The 17,524-nt window shown below is 43.5% G+C and overlaps 1 protein-coding gene across 1 annotated transcript in view; it reads right to left on the bottom strand.

Moving 5' to 3' along the window:
* Nucleotides 1-12,753, bottom strand: part of ZNF652 (zinc finger protein 652) — a 55,596-nt gene extending 42,843 nt beyond the window's left edge. The window contains exon 1 of the mRNA XM_021704346.2: nucleotides 12,466-12,753. The gene's annotated coding sequence lies outside the window, so the exon portion shown is untranslated. The remainder of the gene's footprint in view (nucleotides 1-12,465) is intronic.
* Between the last annotated feature and the right edge of the window lie 4,771 nt (nucleotides 12,754-17,524).

The raw sequence follows: 17,524 nt of genomic DNA, 5'->3' as shown, positions 1-17,524 counted from the left end.
CTCTCTCTCTCTGTCTCTCATGAATAAATAAATAAAATCTTTAAAAAAAAAAAAGAAGATAATGCCACAAGCATAAAAAGATATGTATACAAGGGCATTCACTGTAGCATTATTTATTATAACAAAAAACTTGAAACCTAAATAATGGTATGCACAGACACTGGCATACTACGTAGCCATCCAGATTATGATATAGATTTATATTAATTAACAAAGAAGTAAGTCCACATCAGAAAAAAAAAAAAAAAAAAAGACTAAATGGTAGGATCATGCCATCTCATTAATGTAAAAACCATGTCCTTACATGATATGTACAGTCATACCCAGAGATATCTCAGGATGGGGTGAGGGTGGGGAAGGAGATACTTTATTTCTTTATATTTTTCTGTAATCCTTAGTTTTAAATAAGCATGTATAATTTTTAAGAAAAATAATAAAGCTATTCTTCTTCATGCTATATAGAAGCAATTTGTCTCAAACTCAAAAAAGTCATTAAGGGCAAGTTCCTAAATATGTAATCTTTTAAAAAAGTGATCCCCCATTCATGACAGGAAATGGCAAAATATTTGTGATTAAATTTTACAAACTGTAACCCTAGAAAGCTAAGAAATAGTTATATTATAAAAACATCAGACATTAGCCAAAAGATTATAGGTTGTCAATGTTAACAGTAACATTAGCTATGTAATTTTTGCTTCTAGATGTGACACACACCATCACAAATTTATGTTTAGCTCCAAAAAACAAACTATAGTTATAAATATCAAGTAATTCATATGGATTCTATTTATAAATATGTATACTGCTTACAGTGTTTTTACTTTAGCTCAGAAGATCTGTCAATAGGCTTTTGGTGCATAAGCGAACACAAATCTGTCCTCTTGCCAAGGATTTCTCTTTCCACATCAATGAATTTGGGAATTACAGGAGAACTTACAGCACATTCAATACTCCCTATTATATGAGAGAAAGCAAACAAGATGCTCAGAAAAGTTAAAGGGCTCCTTTAAGTCAGTAGCTAGTTGACGGCAGAGTTGGACCTACCACCCAGATTCTTGTCATAAGGCTCAAAATGAATTATTTCTCTACACCTGTTAGAATGGCTAAAATGAAAAATACTGACAATATCAGGTGCTAACAAAGATCCAGAACAACTGGAACTTTCATGTTTCCGGTGGGGATGCAAAAGAGCACATTCGCTCTGGAAAACAGACTGACATACGGACTACACGACCCAGTGATCCTGTTCCCAGGGAGCCACTCTAGAGAAATGAAAACTCACATTCACCCTGAAACCTATCCATGAATATTTCTGGAGGCTTGGTTCATAATCACCTCAAAATGGAAACAATCCAAATGTCCTTCAACAGGTGAATGGAAAAACAATCTGTAATCCATCCACAGAATGGAATATTACTTGGCAACAAAAAGGAACTGCTGATACACACAAAAACTGGGATGAATCTCAAAGGCATAATGCCAAAAAAGTCAGTCTCAAAAGGTTACATATGGTTTGATCCCATTTACAGAACATTCTCCAGAAGAGAAAAGGATAGGTATGAGCAACAGGTCACCGCTTGCCAGGGATGCGGTGTGGGGGAGTGTATGAAGGCAGCAGCAGGGAGTTTTTCAGGTGATGGAATTGTTCTGCATCCTGACTGTGGTGGTGGTTACATGAATCACTAACATGTACTGATATTCAAAGAACTGTACACACCACAATGTCAATTGTGTGGTGTACGTTAATTTAAAAATTAAAACAAATGACTTATTCAGTCTCTGGTTTCTAAAAGCCAGAAATATTTATGGATTTTTAAATTCTATTTTTTAAGCTTCAGGGTTTTTTTTGAAGATTTATTTAGTTGAGAGAGAGAGCATGTGTGTATGCAAGTGAGCAGGAGGAAGGGGCAGAGGGAGAGAATCTTCAAGCAGACTCCCTGCTGCGTCAGAGCCCGGTGCGGGGCTCGAACTCACAACCCTGAGATCATGACTTGAGCCGAAATCAAGAGTCAGATGCTTAAATGAGACTGAGCTGCCCAGGTGCCCCTAAACTTCAGGGTTTTGTTGTTTTTTTTTTAAATTTTCGTTTATTTATTTGACAGAGACAGCGAGAGGGAACACAAGCAGGGGGAGAGGGAGAGGGAGAGGAGAAGCAGGTCCCCCGCTGAGCAGGGAGCCCGATGCAGGGCCCAATCCCAGGACCCCGGGACTATGACCTGAGCCGAAGGCGGACACTCAACGACTGAGCCACCCAGGTGCCCCAACTTCAGTTTTTAATTAGCAAAATAAAATGATTTAACAGGTCCTTTCTTATGAAATCTCTTTGCCAAGAAAAGAACATATTTAACTTGGCAAGTTACATAACCTCACTTTGTCTCAATTTCCCTGCTGGCAAAATGGGGCAATAATAATACACTACCTCAAAAGGTTATAGAGGATTAAATGGCAAATGTTTTTTTTTTTAAAGATTTTATTTATTTATTTGAGAGAGAATGAGATAGAGAGCATGAGGGGGGGAGGGTCAGAGGGAGAAGCAGACTCCCTGCTGAGCAGGGAGCCTGATGCGGGACTCGATCCCGGGACTCCAGGATCATGACCTGAGCTGAAGGCAGTCGCTTAACCAACTGAGCCACCCAGGCGCCCCAAATGGCAAATGTTTTGTAAAGGTTGATGAATAACAAAACTACAGACAGTATATAACTCTGGGACAGAAATGAAAGACAATGCCAACCAAGTAACTTTAAAGTTTTATCCTTCTGGAGAACTAAGTTCTGATGAGTGCTTTTCTGATAGAGCTGTCTCTAAAACACAGTCCAACTCTGGAATCAGATTTTCACACAGAAGTAAACGCTCACTACTGAGTCGTTGGTAGATTTTTATTCTGTAACCATTCTACATAAGCAAATTATTGTCTAAACCAGGCTCTGTGTTAAAGAAAGTCATATTACAGAGTTAAAAAAAAATCTTTCCACATATTTGTTAATCCCCTCAGTTCTACCTAATAAACAAACTTAATAACAAACAAACACAGACTGTGTGTGTGTGTGTGTGTGTACACTAAGCAATAGTAGGGGTACTACCTCTTGAAATACCATAGCTTAAAACACTAAGCAAGGGGCGCCTGGGTGGCTCAGTCGTTAAGCGTCTGCCTTCGGCTCAGGTCATGATCCCAGGGTCCTGGGATCGAGCCCCGCATCGGGCTCCCTGCTCCGCGGGAAGCCTGCTTCTCCCTCTCCCACTCCCCCTGCTTGTGTTCCCTCTCTCGCTGTGTCTCTCTCTGTCAAATAAATAAAATCTTAAAAAAAACAAAACAAAACAAAAAAACACTAGGCAAAATGAGGATCCAACCTCAACCCTTCTAGAGTTTTTGGTCTTTAAGAATTACCTTTCTACATGGAATAAGGTCATAAATACAATGATTTTCTTCATGCCACATGACTTGGATTTCTACTTCAAACATATAATTCTAAGCATAGCTTTTAATTTGAGCACTCTCCCAACCCCCTTTAGCCCAATAAGCGTTTGTTTAGCATCTATTTCAAGAAAATAATTTTCGTTAAGCACAAAAGGATGATTTTCACATAGGGTGATTTTCAAACTGCCTGACCCACCCCAATTTTGCAAAATGAAATGGAATAAAAAAACAACAGACTGCCTAACGACCAGTAAGGGTAAGTACTGTTTCATGAAGTTTTTGTTTCAGTTGTGGGTGGGGGTATGAATATGAGAGAACACACGCGACCACATGTGTACTGCTTCTTACTGGGGGTCATGGTCAAAAAGCTTAAGAAAGAGTGCTAGAGGGAATTCAGTAAACAGTTCTGGCTTGAGAACGGTCCAATTCTGCAATATTTGGCTTCTGTGGACAAGTCTTTTAGTGCTCACTACAGCACCTGACCTTAGAGACAGAAGTGATCTTCAAAGAAAAAGAAAATCTAACTTTCCATTTGAGTTGATGAAAAGGTTGAAGAGAGACTGGGAGGTGGGACAAACTGTCTTTTGGATATTATTATAATATCTGACAAGGCGGAATAGATGCAGACGTGTATACATTCTTTTTTTTTTTTAAGATTTTATTTATTTATTTATTTGAGAGCACACGCATGCACGCAGTGGGGGGAGGGGAGGAGGGGCAGAGGAAGAGGGAGAGAAAGAATCTCAGGCAGACTCCCCGCTGAGCAGGGAGCCCAGACCTCAAGACCTAAGCCAAAACCAAGAGCTGGTCACTTAACCAACTGAGCCACTCAGGCGCCCCAGAAGTGTATACATTCTTTCCCACAACCTGACAGGAAGTAACTAGCCATTTGAAAGTAGAAAATTTTTGTACTATGCATGTATTTTCCAAATTTAATTTAAACATTGTGTCACTTACCAATATTGTTTAACTTACCACATTATACAAGATTTAAATATACTTTATGTCAAACAACCAAATATTTTCTTTTAGAGCAGAACAAGATACACCTTAGGATCATAACAGTTAAAATGTATCTGCTTTGAAAAAAAAGTCTTCACACTGTATAATATATATAGACTTTTTCTCTTTGTGAATAATCTTGTAGATAAGAACTATCTTCCAAAATAATCTGGTTTACCCACTAGGAGACTATAAATAGGTTTATTTTTTAAAAAGATCACTAGGAGCGCCTGGCTGGCTTAGTGAGTACAGCATGCGATTGATTCTTAGATTTGGGGTCATGAGTCCAGCCCCACGTTGGGGGTAGTGCTTACTTAATAATAAAAAAATTTTTTTGAGAGGACTCGTCCACTAAAACTTATACTAAAATCAGTTTTCATATTTAAAACCTTATTACAGGGGCGCCTGTAAAAAATTGTATTTTTTTAAAGATTTTATTTATTTATTTGACAGAGAGAGATACAGTGAAAGAGGGAACACAAGCAGGGGGGAGTGGGAGAGGGAGAAGCCGACTCCCAGCTGAGCAGGGAGCCCGATGCGGGGCTCCATCCCGGGACCCCAAGATCATGACCGGAGCCAAAGGCAGACGCTTAATGGCTGAGCCACCCAGGTGTCCTCCTTATTACAATTTAGACAATTTCCTAGCTTACTTCTTCTCTAGACCAGATAAGCTAAATATGACTTTCATGTGCTAAATCTAACAAAGTCAGTGCTAAAATTGCTACCTGCCTCAGAGCATCAGCTTAGGGAGCTGCTGTAGGGCAGTGTTTCTCAACCTCAGCACAACTGACGTTTTAGACCAGATCATTCTTTGTTGCGAGGGGCTGTCCTGTGCACTGTAGGATGATCCGCAGCCTCCCTGGCCTCTGCCCGCTGGATGCCAGGAGCACCCCCGGAGCCCCACTTGTGTCAATCAAAGGTATCTCCAGACAGTGCCCAACATCTCCTGGAGGCAAAATTGCCCTTGGTTGAGAACCACTGCTTTACAGGTTTATATTTTAATCATTATTTCCATGTTTGGGCAATAAGAAGGAGAAAATGACAATAGTGCAATTACAGCCAAAAAATGTGACCAAATGCACTTTTCAACAGAAATGGCGCCCCAGCAGTGATTACAGCACCTGGGCCCGCAGGAGCACCTTCCCCCGCCAGGCTCGGCAGCAGGCCCACTGCACTTCACAACATTCCAAACCAGGTTAACGACATTTAAGTAAGTTTCTCCTGTTGCTATTTGTTTAAAACCTTGGGTTTCCAAAAAGTTTAAATATACCACAGTTATAAAAATATTAAGTAAACATTTTTAATAATTAGCAATGCAAGAGGGATTATTGTATCATTATTATGAAATGAAGCAATGAAAGAAATATTTATCAGGTACAAAGATCTTTCAAGAGACGTAACTATTTTTAAGACATATTCTGTCATATTTAACCCCTCTTTAAGGATAAAAATATATAGGGTTTGCTCTCAGGTTGACTTGGGGATTTTCTTAATATTGTAAAAATCCAAGCTAGGTCTTTGAGAATGTACTCAAAAAAAAAAAAGGTTTGAAATTATTTTGCCCCACTAAATATTTCAATATTTAATTTAAAATAGGACATTATAATTTTCCTATGGATAGTTGAGGGATACTTTTTAAACGAAAAATTATTTAGTGGGTATACATTCACATGGATCAAAAAAATTTTTTTTAAGATTTTATTTATTTATTTGACAGAGAGAGAGCGAGAGAGGGAACACAAGCAGGGGGGAGTGGGAGAGGGAGAAGCAGGCTTCCCGCAGAGCAGGGAACCCGATGCGGGGCTCGATCCCAGGACCCTGGGATCATGACCTGAGCCGAAGGCAGACGCTTAACAACTGAGCCACCCAGGCGTCCCAGATCAAAATTTTTAAGTACAGAAGAAAATATAGTGGATAGAGCACCATTACACATGATAGCCCAAATCAGAAATAATCCAAATGTCCATCAATGGTAGAATGGACAAATAAATTATAATATATGCATACATTTGCATATTATATGAGGAAAAACTAATTGTTGTTATACACGAAAATATGAGTGAATTTTAGAAACATTAAGTTTGAGCTAAGGACACCATGCACAAATGAGTACATACTGTATTCCACTTATGTATAGCTTAGAGATTTTCCCACAGCAACACATGAAGAGTTTCCTCATTCTTTTTTGCAGTTATAAAATTTATTCTACTGTATGAATATACCCTATTTACAATTCTATACTGACATACATTAGGTTTTTCCCAAACTTTTGTTGTGTTTATTTAGACGAATTTGTAGGCTAGAAAGAAAACTGTAGGGCTCTCTACAAGGAGGATCTTTTAGGCAAGGTAACTTCAAATCCCAGCTTGAACAGTATATTATTACAGGAAAAGTCTCTGGGCATCTGGGTCACAGTCTTAAGAGGAATTGGGGAAAATACATAGATTTACCTATACAACTAAGACCACACTCTCCTCATCCCCTCAAAACAAAACAAAATCAAATAACCCAACACTTCATCATGTGTTTCAATGTTCACAGGCCACTGACATTACTTTATGAAAACAACTCAAAAGGGCCTAGTGATAAATCTCATTTTGTAGGCCACACAGTGTAATCAGTAAGTTATATTCCATTGAATCTCCAAAACTGAATCAAAATTCCAAAGCTGAAAAGTCTAAATTCCAAAGCGGTTAAAGATTCTATTCTTCACTAGCATTAAAGACAAAAGGAATCACCCAACACTGTATATCTCTGTGAAACCCAGCTAAGAGTAAGAACCCTCTGATACCACATGCATAGCAAGATCAAGAAATCAGGCTCTGGAGCCACACTCCGCATCATTTCTATTTCTGTTCCCTTCCAACAGTCCCTTCTCGCTACACACTGATTGGTTTATCAAGAAACTGACAGGAGCAACTAGATCTCCGCTAGGCCATTTGACTCCAGTAAACCAGAAAAAATAACAGTTAAAAAAAAAAATAGCACCCTCCTCCCCAGAAAATGTTTTCTTAGCAAAATGTATTATCGTTGAGAAAAAAAATATGTAACTCAATCATCTAAATTTTATTTGCTTAGTTAGTCTGGGCTCACATAGCGTAAGTGCTCTTATTATTATTATACATCTGGGTGAGATTAAATTTTTTCAAGTGTTCTGCAAAATCTAAGGCAAGTCTAAGACCATTATTTGCCAATCCTTCTTTATCAGCAATCCAATACTAGTGACTGATTCCATTGATGGGAAAGCCCTAGGTGGCTCAATAATAAAGAAAATACGGATTAGCACAGTCCCCTGAGGTAAATCCTAATGCATTATTGATGTGTCTACCTTATCAGAAAAGTCTCTAGGTAACTCTTGGGGGTTCACAGACTTATCACAATGATATCCTGCAAAAATGACAGAATAATTCTACAGAAGCCAAGAAATTCTATTTTTAAAACTGTATACACGCCCCTGAATCTACTCTCCAAAGCAATCTCTTAAACTATATTTTAAAGAGGAAAAAAATGTCATATTTTACCATAAAATTACCTTTCAGGCTAAAAACAAGGCTAAGGAATACACACACACAATCTGTAGGTAGAGGCCTAAAGTGGAGAGTTGATAAAATTTGACAGGTAAGGGAACTTTACTTTTCTTTCCTTCACCCACCAAAGCAAAAATGCCTAAGGCACTCAAACTTATAACCCTAATAACAGTTTATGATCAAAACCTCAGATGAGCAATGGGAATTCTTCAGGAGAAAATGTTCATAAGTGTTTTTTAAAATCATACATAACTGCTATATAAACAAACAGATTAACTAAAATAAGCATCTGATGTCTTCACTGATTCTACCAAGCACTTTATGGCTTGCATTAACCATGAAAATTTACACAAGGCTTTGCACGTGATTCAACTCTGGACACAGAATTCATTGAGACACGTTTATGTCCTAAAACACCCCCTTCACCACACAAGCTCTGAATAGCTTTAAAACAAGACAGCCTGTGGGTAGCACTGCAGAATTTGGAGCTAAGTTTTATTGTCTCTACCACGTTCAGCCAGCCATAGAGCAACAAATCAAAGTTCCAATATGCACACTGCACCTGCAAGACTTAGGTATGCTCCAAGTCAAATATTTGCAATTTTTTCATCCCAAATCTGCACAAATGAAAGTATGCAGGTCGCAGCACCAGACCTCTTGTCAGCCAAAATGATCTCTATTTCCCACATCAGCCGTGTCCTACTGTTTTTGAGTCCTTCAAACGGACATGTGCCAGGAACTGTGCTAGCAGCTTGCATGTATTATCTCTAATCCTTAAAACAAATCCCATTCTACTGTTGAGGTAAGTGAGGCCAGAGAGGTCAAGGTGATTTGCTCAATGCCGTAGAGTCAGTAACTGCTGGAGCTGATTCAAATCCTGTTCTGCCAGGCTCCGAAGGACCATCTCCCTGATCCTCCTTCAGCTAAATTCACTACCTGCAACACCGGTTCCCTCTATCAAAGTAAATTCAAGCGTTAACTGTCAGAAATGGTGACAACAGCTGAGAAGACTATCATACCTAAAGCTGGAGCACAAGACCCAAGAGTTCCCTGCCAGGAAATACAGTCACCTCCTTTAGAATAACTAGTTCCAAAGGCTATGGTTCAAAATATAAGAGAATTCACAGGGGTTTTTGTTGTTGTTGTTGGCTGTCTCTTCACGTTTTTACAACAAGGGAAATGAAACTCAAGAGTATATTCACATTCTTGGTGAAATTATTTAAAACCCTTGAGTAAAGGGTGATTTTTTTTTTTTTTTAAACAGTTCACTTTTACAGGTTACTTCTTTGACAGGCTCTAGACATTCAAAAACAAAATCAAATCAGTAGCATTACTAACCAACTTTTTTCTACAGACTTGAAAAGTATTTTCTTACCACACTACAAGATTACTTCCCATACTTTGAGCAGAAATGGAAACAGCTCTGGGTATCACGAATTACATCTTGAGGCCACAGTTGCAGAAAGTAGGTGCTGTTTCCCTTGAGTAGGAGCCGCTGATCTGAAACCTCCTAAGGGAAGGGTGTCTGAGGAAGAGTGCTGAAGAAACTAAAGCAAGCTGTTTATATTAATGAGGGAGCTGCTGGCCCCACTACTCCTTAAGTGTTTCACTGCCATGCAATTGTTTTCCAGCCTCCAAGCTCTGAATCTGGCAGACAGAATGCTATTCTCACAGCCATACGTGTTCTATGATCAGCTGCTCTGTGGTGTGTGGGTGTTTAACTAGGTAAGGGACTGGTTAGAAGAGGTTCTGCAATATTAAATCAAGGAAGCACACTGTCCCCTGAGATTTTAGTGATCTGTCACTCTACGACGCTGACAAAGTAACATATTTGCAACGTTGAAATGGTCTGGGTTTAGGATAGGCAAATAATTTCCGACAGTAAAGCTTCAGGCATGACATGAACAAAAAATATAACCTGTAATATAAGCCACTTCAAGCATGTTTATTAGATAATAAAAAATGCAATATTTGCCATCTCAGCATGCTTTCAAACTTCATAGGGTATACTGCCTAATTATTAGAATAAATGCTATTCTTCAGGTGTGTGGAACAGGTTCTATGCAAGATTCCAAGCCTCCCCCACCGCCTTCCAAAACAAGTTAATACCATGAATTGGGTAGCCTCTCAGAACCTCAAAAATGTAAAAAATAAATAAATAAAAGGTCTCAAAGGATTCTTCAAGTAAAAAATATTGTCAGAGCTGTAAGCTCCTGGAGAGCTGGGGACTATGTTTCTTTAATGTCACTGCCCATCACAACACCTATCACAAGTGGAATAAATCCCCCTTGGTTGAAATATAATCAAAAGGCAAAAGCTGGATGCAGAGTGATTTAAACAAGAATAGCTGATATTTATCCCCTGCTTGTTGATAGAATAGTGCAAAGTTCATCCCTTGTTCTAAATTCTAAACACGGGGACTGAATTCCCTAACTGCAATTAAGATCCTCCCATTAAAACAAAACTTTAAAATGGATGGTTCTGGTGGCAATGTCACCCTGAATAAAGACATGAAATCATATCTAATAAAGTTGAAAAAATCTGCACAGAGCAGGTGCTCTACTATGGGAATGACAAAGCTTTCTTTTAAGAAATCAAGTCAACCTCCATCAACACATCATGGATAGGTATCATGAAACAGACCACTGACTTTGCTGTTGAAATATGCTACATTTAGAAAACAGTGCAAGGAACATACATCATCAACTGGTCAAATTCAGACCAATTATTTTGACCCCAGTTTTAACTTTTTCTGAAATTCTCACATACATCTCCTTTTTACAGGAAGACAGGGAACGTAATGAAAGAACAAAACACAAGGATACATGTATCATCTACTTTGTTGCTTACTGCTCAGGACCAAAGTACTGTAATGCCAATCCTCAAGAAACAAAACAAAACACAAAACTCAAGTTCCTTTCACTTTTGCATAATAGAGATCTCAACCTGACTGTCCCAGGACTAGCTTCAAGAGGACTGTAATTGCATACAAAAATCATGAGCGTCTCTTTCACGAAAAAGAGGACCCTAAAGGCTTTCATGATTCTCAAAGGTTAAAAACCACTGAAGCAGACATTTCCAGAATCACTAAAACTCAGAGGTGATCATTTTAAACAAAATTATACTAAAGGTAGTATCTATCAGAATACATGTGCACAGTCCTGATACAGGACTGTGCAGCTGACCACTCTCAAATCAGCCCTAGGCGGGAACATCCCTTGCATTCGTTGCACACACATGCTAGCCACAGCAGCTCGTCATTCCTTAAGCATACACATGTTGTCAACAAAGCATGTGCTAGTTGCCATTCCCAGAACAATACACAGGCCTGGCCATCTCTGGGGGAAAAAAAAAATACACATTCTTCCCAAAACACCACCCTATGTAGTTACTATGCCTTGACGACCGATCTTACATATTAAAACAAAATAAATGGAAATGCCCACACACATGTATCTAATCGACTGAGGAAAAAAGCATCACTCAGGTATTATTCAGGGCACACCGGAGATGCAGATCAGGAAAACACTATGATAACGATGCTTGAACATGGGGACCATCACAGACTCACGCAGGAACATCCTGAGAACATGGTTGTGGAAAGAACCCCTCTCCAAAAGCAAAAGCACATTCCTTTGATTGGCACAAGCCATTCCTGACAATGGATCCGCAATGACAGGGGCTGCTCTGGCAATCAGGAAGAGAGAGAGAGTGTGTGTGTGAGTGTGTGTGTGTGTGTGTGTGTGTGTGGTGGGGGAGGGATGTACTTAAATGTGATCAAAGACTGGCCCTCTTCAAAGAAGAGCATATGGGATCTCAAATCGTGAAGACAGACTTCGAGGGTGAGGCAGGGGCATTTATCATTTCTACAGGAGACATCCCTCGACAATGAACATGTTATGTGCAGATGTAACGGGGGTGTCACTACCTTTAGTGTCTCCCATCTAAGAATCTTCAGTAGAGCCTGATTGGAGGGGAGGAGGAGGTGGGGGTGGAGAAAGGTCTGCATTACCCTCTGGGGTGAGTGTTGGGCGGGTGTACATTGGATGCATTTTATCTCGAGCGGCACAATACTCCCAGGGGTTGGAGGTTTGGGCGCAACCGCAGGGCCCGGGAGGCAATGGGTGCACGCCACCAGCTGCAGGGCAGGGGAATGCTCGCTGGAGGACCGGTGCAAACCTCTCCTTCGGCCCGCTAACCCAGGCAACCCCAGCCTCCCCTCGGGCCTCGGGGCGAGCGGGCTCTCTGCAAAACTGGAGCCCGGCCCGGGTCCGGGAGCGAGGGGCCGAAGGAGCAGAAGCGGGCGCCCCCGGCCCGAGCTCGCGGCCAGAGGAGCGCAGCGCCCCGGGCCTCCCCGCCGGATGGGGGCTGCTCCGGCCTAGTGCACGCAGCTGCCTCGGCGAAGGGTTAACCCGGCGCCCGAGCCCCGGCCGGCCCGGCGGGCAGCGGAGAGGAAGGGCTGCTGCAAGGGGCGCAGCCGCGACTGTGGCGTGTGCGTGGGGGGCAGGGGCCCCTACTCACCCTGGCCGGCCGCCTCCGCCTCCGCCGCCCCGACCGCCGCCTCGGCGGTCCATCCCTGCGGCGGGGGGCCTGTAGCCGCGGCGCTCGAGTAACAACCGCCGGCCGGGCCGGCCCCTCCCCCCGCCCAACGTCTGTCCTCAGGGCCGCTCCACAGACCCGGCCTCGGCCGCCGCCGCCGCCGCCGCCGCCGCCGCCGCAGCGCTACGTGGCCGCCGCTCCGACGTCTCGCGACTCCCTTCCGAGCGCGCGAGGGCGAGCGGGGCCGGCGGGGCGGGCGGCGCGCGGGGAGGGAGGCAGGGGAGGGGGTGTGCGTGTGTGGTTGTGTGTGCGGAGCCGGGGGCAGGGAGGGAGGGCGAGCGGCGGCGAGAGCGCGCGCGCGCCCGCGGCCCCGTCCCTCGCCCGCCCCCCCCCTCCCCGCCCAACGGGGAGCCGACACCTCCCTCTGCCCGCCCCCCTGGCATCCCGGCCGCTGGGCGCGGCGGCGCGCATGCGCAGCCCCTCGGGCAGGCCCTGGCGCACCTTTTCTCCCCGCTGCCACAATGTGAGCGCCCCGCCGCCCAGATAACCGCCGACTCCCGCTCCACCCCCGCCTTCCCCCACTCCGCCCACTGCCGAGCGCCCAGGTAAAGGCGTGGACTGCGCGTGCGCACCGCTCTCCCTGGGTCTGGGGGCGTGGTTGCTGAAAGGAAGCCAAAACGCAGAGTGGGAGGGAGCTTGGGGCGGAGGGTGTGAGCCTCCCCGAAGTAGGGGCGGGTTAGGATTAAGGAAAGGTAAAGTGAAGAAAAGGGGCCAAAGTAGGAAAGTGGGCCCAAGTGAGACTTAGAAGTAAAGGAGCCTTTGGCTTATGAAATAAAATTGAAAAAGAACCCGTGGCCTCTGTTCCTGGAGGCCTCTGTTACTGGAGGGTAGGATGAGTGACAGAGGACAGAAATAAAGGAGGCAAAATATAGCAGTAGTGGTCAGTCACCAGATAAATGGGACAGCTAATAAAACCTGGAGAAATGTAGAGATTGCCGGAATGGTCAGAAAAACAAATTTAGAGCGGCGTTTGTTCTGTGGCCAGGAATAGAGCATGTGTGTGTGCTTGAGACATTGAACTGCTGCAAGAAAGGAAGCCTCCATTGAAAGTATTACAGCATTATGACTAATTAGCTATTAATCATTAATATAATTAATGGTACTATTAGCTAACAAGGTAGCATTTATCCGAGTTCCGAGCCAAGAGAGGGTGTCCATAATTGCAAGGGCTTGGCATACAGAGAGAGGAAGTGAGGCAGGCAAGGTAAAGGCCTAGGGAGGAGAGGACCCAAGACAGCAACTTGGAGGGTCAGGATGACCCTTTCCCACGATAAACCAAACTTCCCTGATGTTTCCCAAATCTTATCTCCATTGGAACTCCTCATCCTCCTTCCATTATTAAAAGCACACTTAACAAATGCCTTTGCATTAAGACCTATCTCTTTACACATTTTCAATACAGATGCAGCTACTTCTCTCCAAAACAGCCACCCCTCCCTCTCCCCCACCCCTGGAAAAAAGTCCCTATAGCAAGTAAAATGGCCTGAATCTGGGATAGGGTTAGGGGAAGAGATTGAAACTTGATACACAAAAGGGTTCCAGGGCTAGCCCTGTCCTTGGCACCTTCTGAAAACAAATGCTCAGTCTTTATTATACTTGGACTCCACATTCCAGGGAGTGTAATTTGGCACCTTTGGGTTGTGTTCCTCAGCAGTGAGCGTCTTCAGTGGATAAACACTAAAGGTGACATCGTAATTCAGCAGGTAGAAAATCTTCAGGCAGAGCAGGAGGAAATAAGCATGCATAAATAATAAAAGGAAAGACTTAGGGGCATCTGGTTGGCCAGTTAGTGGAGCATGTGACTCTTGATCTCAGGATTGTAGCCCTGAGCCCACCTTGGGTGTAGAGATTACTTAAAACAAACAAACAAATAAATAAAATCTTAAAAAAAAAAAGATTTAATGTAAGAAAGAACTTGGCCTCCACGGGGGCTGGTGAGCCCCGAACATCTGACTGAGATGTCTAGTTTTGCCCTTCTAGGACGTTTAATCCATTCCCTACTCTGCCTGTCAGGGCAATCCAGCTTGGAAGACCAGTGTGCAGAGCGATGGCTAAAGAAGCAAGGTAACCTTCCAAGTGTCTATGACTCTCCACCCACAGGCCAGCCCTCTGAAGGGCTCCTAGTAATTAGAACAGTAATATTATTGCCTTCCACTTGAGGAGTGCTTTATGGTTTCTGCAGGGAAGTTATGTCCATTATCTCATGAGATCTTCCAACAACGCTGTGAGGCCAGCAGGACAGGTATTATTCCCAATGAAGGAAATTTGGGCCAAGGAACGCTTAATGGCCCAGTCAATCACTCAACCTAGAAAACAATGGAGGGTTTGACTCTGAAAGACTGCTACATATTCCTGTGGGTAAAAACAGGTAGCCTTGGCACGTGATAGAGAATAATTCAGTTCTACACCTGCATCTCCTTTCTTTCATGTGTTTTCCCCTTTTCTTCTCTTCAGGACCCTAGGACTTGCCCCTGTGTTTCTGAGGCCTCGGTGACCAGTACTTTGGAAGGCCTTGGGCCGCAGGACTTAGCAAGGAGATCCCAGTTGCTCTGCTCTCTCTTAACTCTTCCCTTTCATGTATTTACCCATAGCAGGGGCTGCAGACCAGTGTCCTCTCTCGACATGTCATAAGAAGAGGGCCTCTGCTCTCAACCAGACTGCTAAGCCCATGCCCCCTTCTTCAGTGGCTGGCATTACAACTGACAGTCAATGCAAGCACCATTTAGCACCCACAGCTGGTCTCACTGGAAGATCGGGCTTCTGTCAACCTGGTTTCCTGGCCTTGGATAGTTCTTCACTAACTTCTTCATTAAGGCAGTGGACAAAACCCAGTAGAAGCCATTTTTTAAAAAAGATTTTATTTATTTATTTGACAGAGAGAGAGAGGGAGAGAGCATGAGCCAGGGGAGTGGCAGAGAGAGAGGGAGAAGCAGACTCCTCATTGAGCAAGGAGCCCGACACAGGGCTTGATCCAGGAACCCTGTGATCATGACCTGAGCCGACGAAGGCAGTCGCTTAACTGACTGAGCCACCCAGGCACCCCACAGAAGCCATTAAAAAAAAAAGTTTAGTGGACACACACATTTGCATGCACGCACACACACACACACAGGAATATTACTCAGCCATAAAAAAAGGGATGAGATCTTGCCATTTACAACAACAAGGAGGGACCTAAAGGGTATTATGCTAAGTGAACTAAGTCAGAGAAAGACAAATACCATATGATATCAGTTAGAAGTGGAATCTAAAAAACCAAACAAATGAATAAACAAACAAAAAGCAGAATCAGACCTACAAATGCAGAGAACAGACTGATGGTTGCTGGAGGGGAAGAAACGTGGGGTTGGACAAAATGGGGGGAGGGAAGTGGGAGGTACAGGCTCCCGGTGATGGGATGAATAAGTCACAGGAGTAAAAGGCACAGCGGAGGGAATATAATCAGTGATATTATAATAGGATTGTATGGTGACAGGTGGTAGCTACACTCCTGGTGAGCACGGCATAAGGCAGCAAGAAGCCGAATCGCTCTGTTGTACCCCTGAAACTAATGTGACATTGTTTGTCAACTATACTAAAATAAATAAATAAATAAATACTTTTAGTATAAAGTTCTGCACACTTTGACGGTTCTGAAAATCTTCAAAGATTTCATTTAAACAGCAGCAGATATATCTGGTTCTTAAACGGCCTCATACAAGCTCCCAGTTCACTGCATTTCCTCACTCCCCAAGCTTCCGGGAATGTACCCACAGTCCCTGATAGTTCTTACCACCTCTACTTAAATAGGGGTGGTGGCTGTGGCTCTCTGTCCCCTCATTAATCTAAGCTGCTTCTCGCACAGCAGACTTGGGGCCAGGGTCCTGGTCATGGGCTCCTAGGTTCTCATACCTGCTGTGCTGCAACCTTTACTCAATCCCTTCACCTTTTAGACTTTGCAAAAAAGACGGGATTATCTGGCTTTTAGAGTCTTCCAGATCTGATACCTAGGATTCTATTCTAGAAAGTTGACTTTGTTCGCTAATATCTTACAATGCCATTCCTTTGCTGAGAATCACTAACCAGTTCCTATCTCTGAGCCTTTCCTATAAGAAGCTGCCCCCTTCACAGAATGGATAAAGCTGGCCCGGACTCTCCTGTTTTATTCACTTCTCTAAGTGACGGTGTGTAGAGACAGCTCAGAAAGATGGACTTCAGGCTTTTCTGTCATAGGGCTTGCATGCATATGTGCCCTCGTGCGGTGTGTATGTATGTTTCTGTCCAGTCTTAAAGGGATATGGGTCAAGGGCACTTTCGCTCTGTGACCCCTCACCTCCCACCACACCTGCTTGAATTCTAGTGAAGAGGCGAGATAAATGCCAGGATGTCCTAGAAGAAAAAGAGAACACACCCTAAAAGGCCAGACCCATGAATGCAGCTGTTTTGCATTGGGGATGGAGGTGAGGGAGGCTATTGGGATAGCCAGTGTCCCTTTGGGCAAAGCTTGGTTTCAGCTGCAACATGGCCTGAGGCCATCATTGGGCTCACAGCCTGCTGCAGCTACGGTCTCTCATCAAAATGCATTTTATAATTATTTTTTTAATATATAGATATTTATAAGATTTTATTTATTTATTTATTCGTCAGAGAGAGAGAGAGAGTGAACAAGCAGGGGAGAAGCTCCCCATTGAGCAAGGAGCCCGATGCGGGGCTTGATCCCAGGACCCCGGGATCATGACCTGAGCTGAAAGCAGACACCCAACCCACTGAGACACCCAGGCACCCCTCCCCTGCCCATTTTTTTTTTTAAGATTTTATTTATTTATTTGTCAGAGAGCACAAGCAGGGGGGAGCGGCAGGCAGAGGGAGAGGGAGAAGCAGAGTCCCCGCTGAGCGGGGAGCCCAATGTGGGACTCGATCCCAGGACCCTGGGATCATGACCTGAGCCGAAGGCAGACGCTTAACCAACTGAGCCACCCAGGTGTCCCTTTTTTTTTTTTTT

This window comes from Neomonachus schauinslandi, chromosome 15, assembly GCF_002201575.2.
Source record: "Neomonachus schauinslandi chromosome 15, ASM220157v2, whole genome shotgun sequence".
NCBI lineage: Eukaryota > Metazoa > Chordata > Mammalia > Carnivora > Phocidae > Neomonachus > Neomonachus schauinslandi.
The sequence above is the reverse complement of the archived record's forward strand: the minus strand, read 5'-3'. Positions and strand labels throughout refer to the sequence as shown.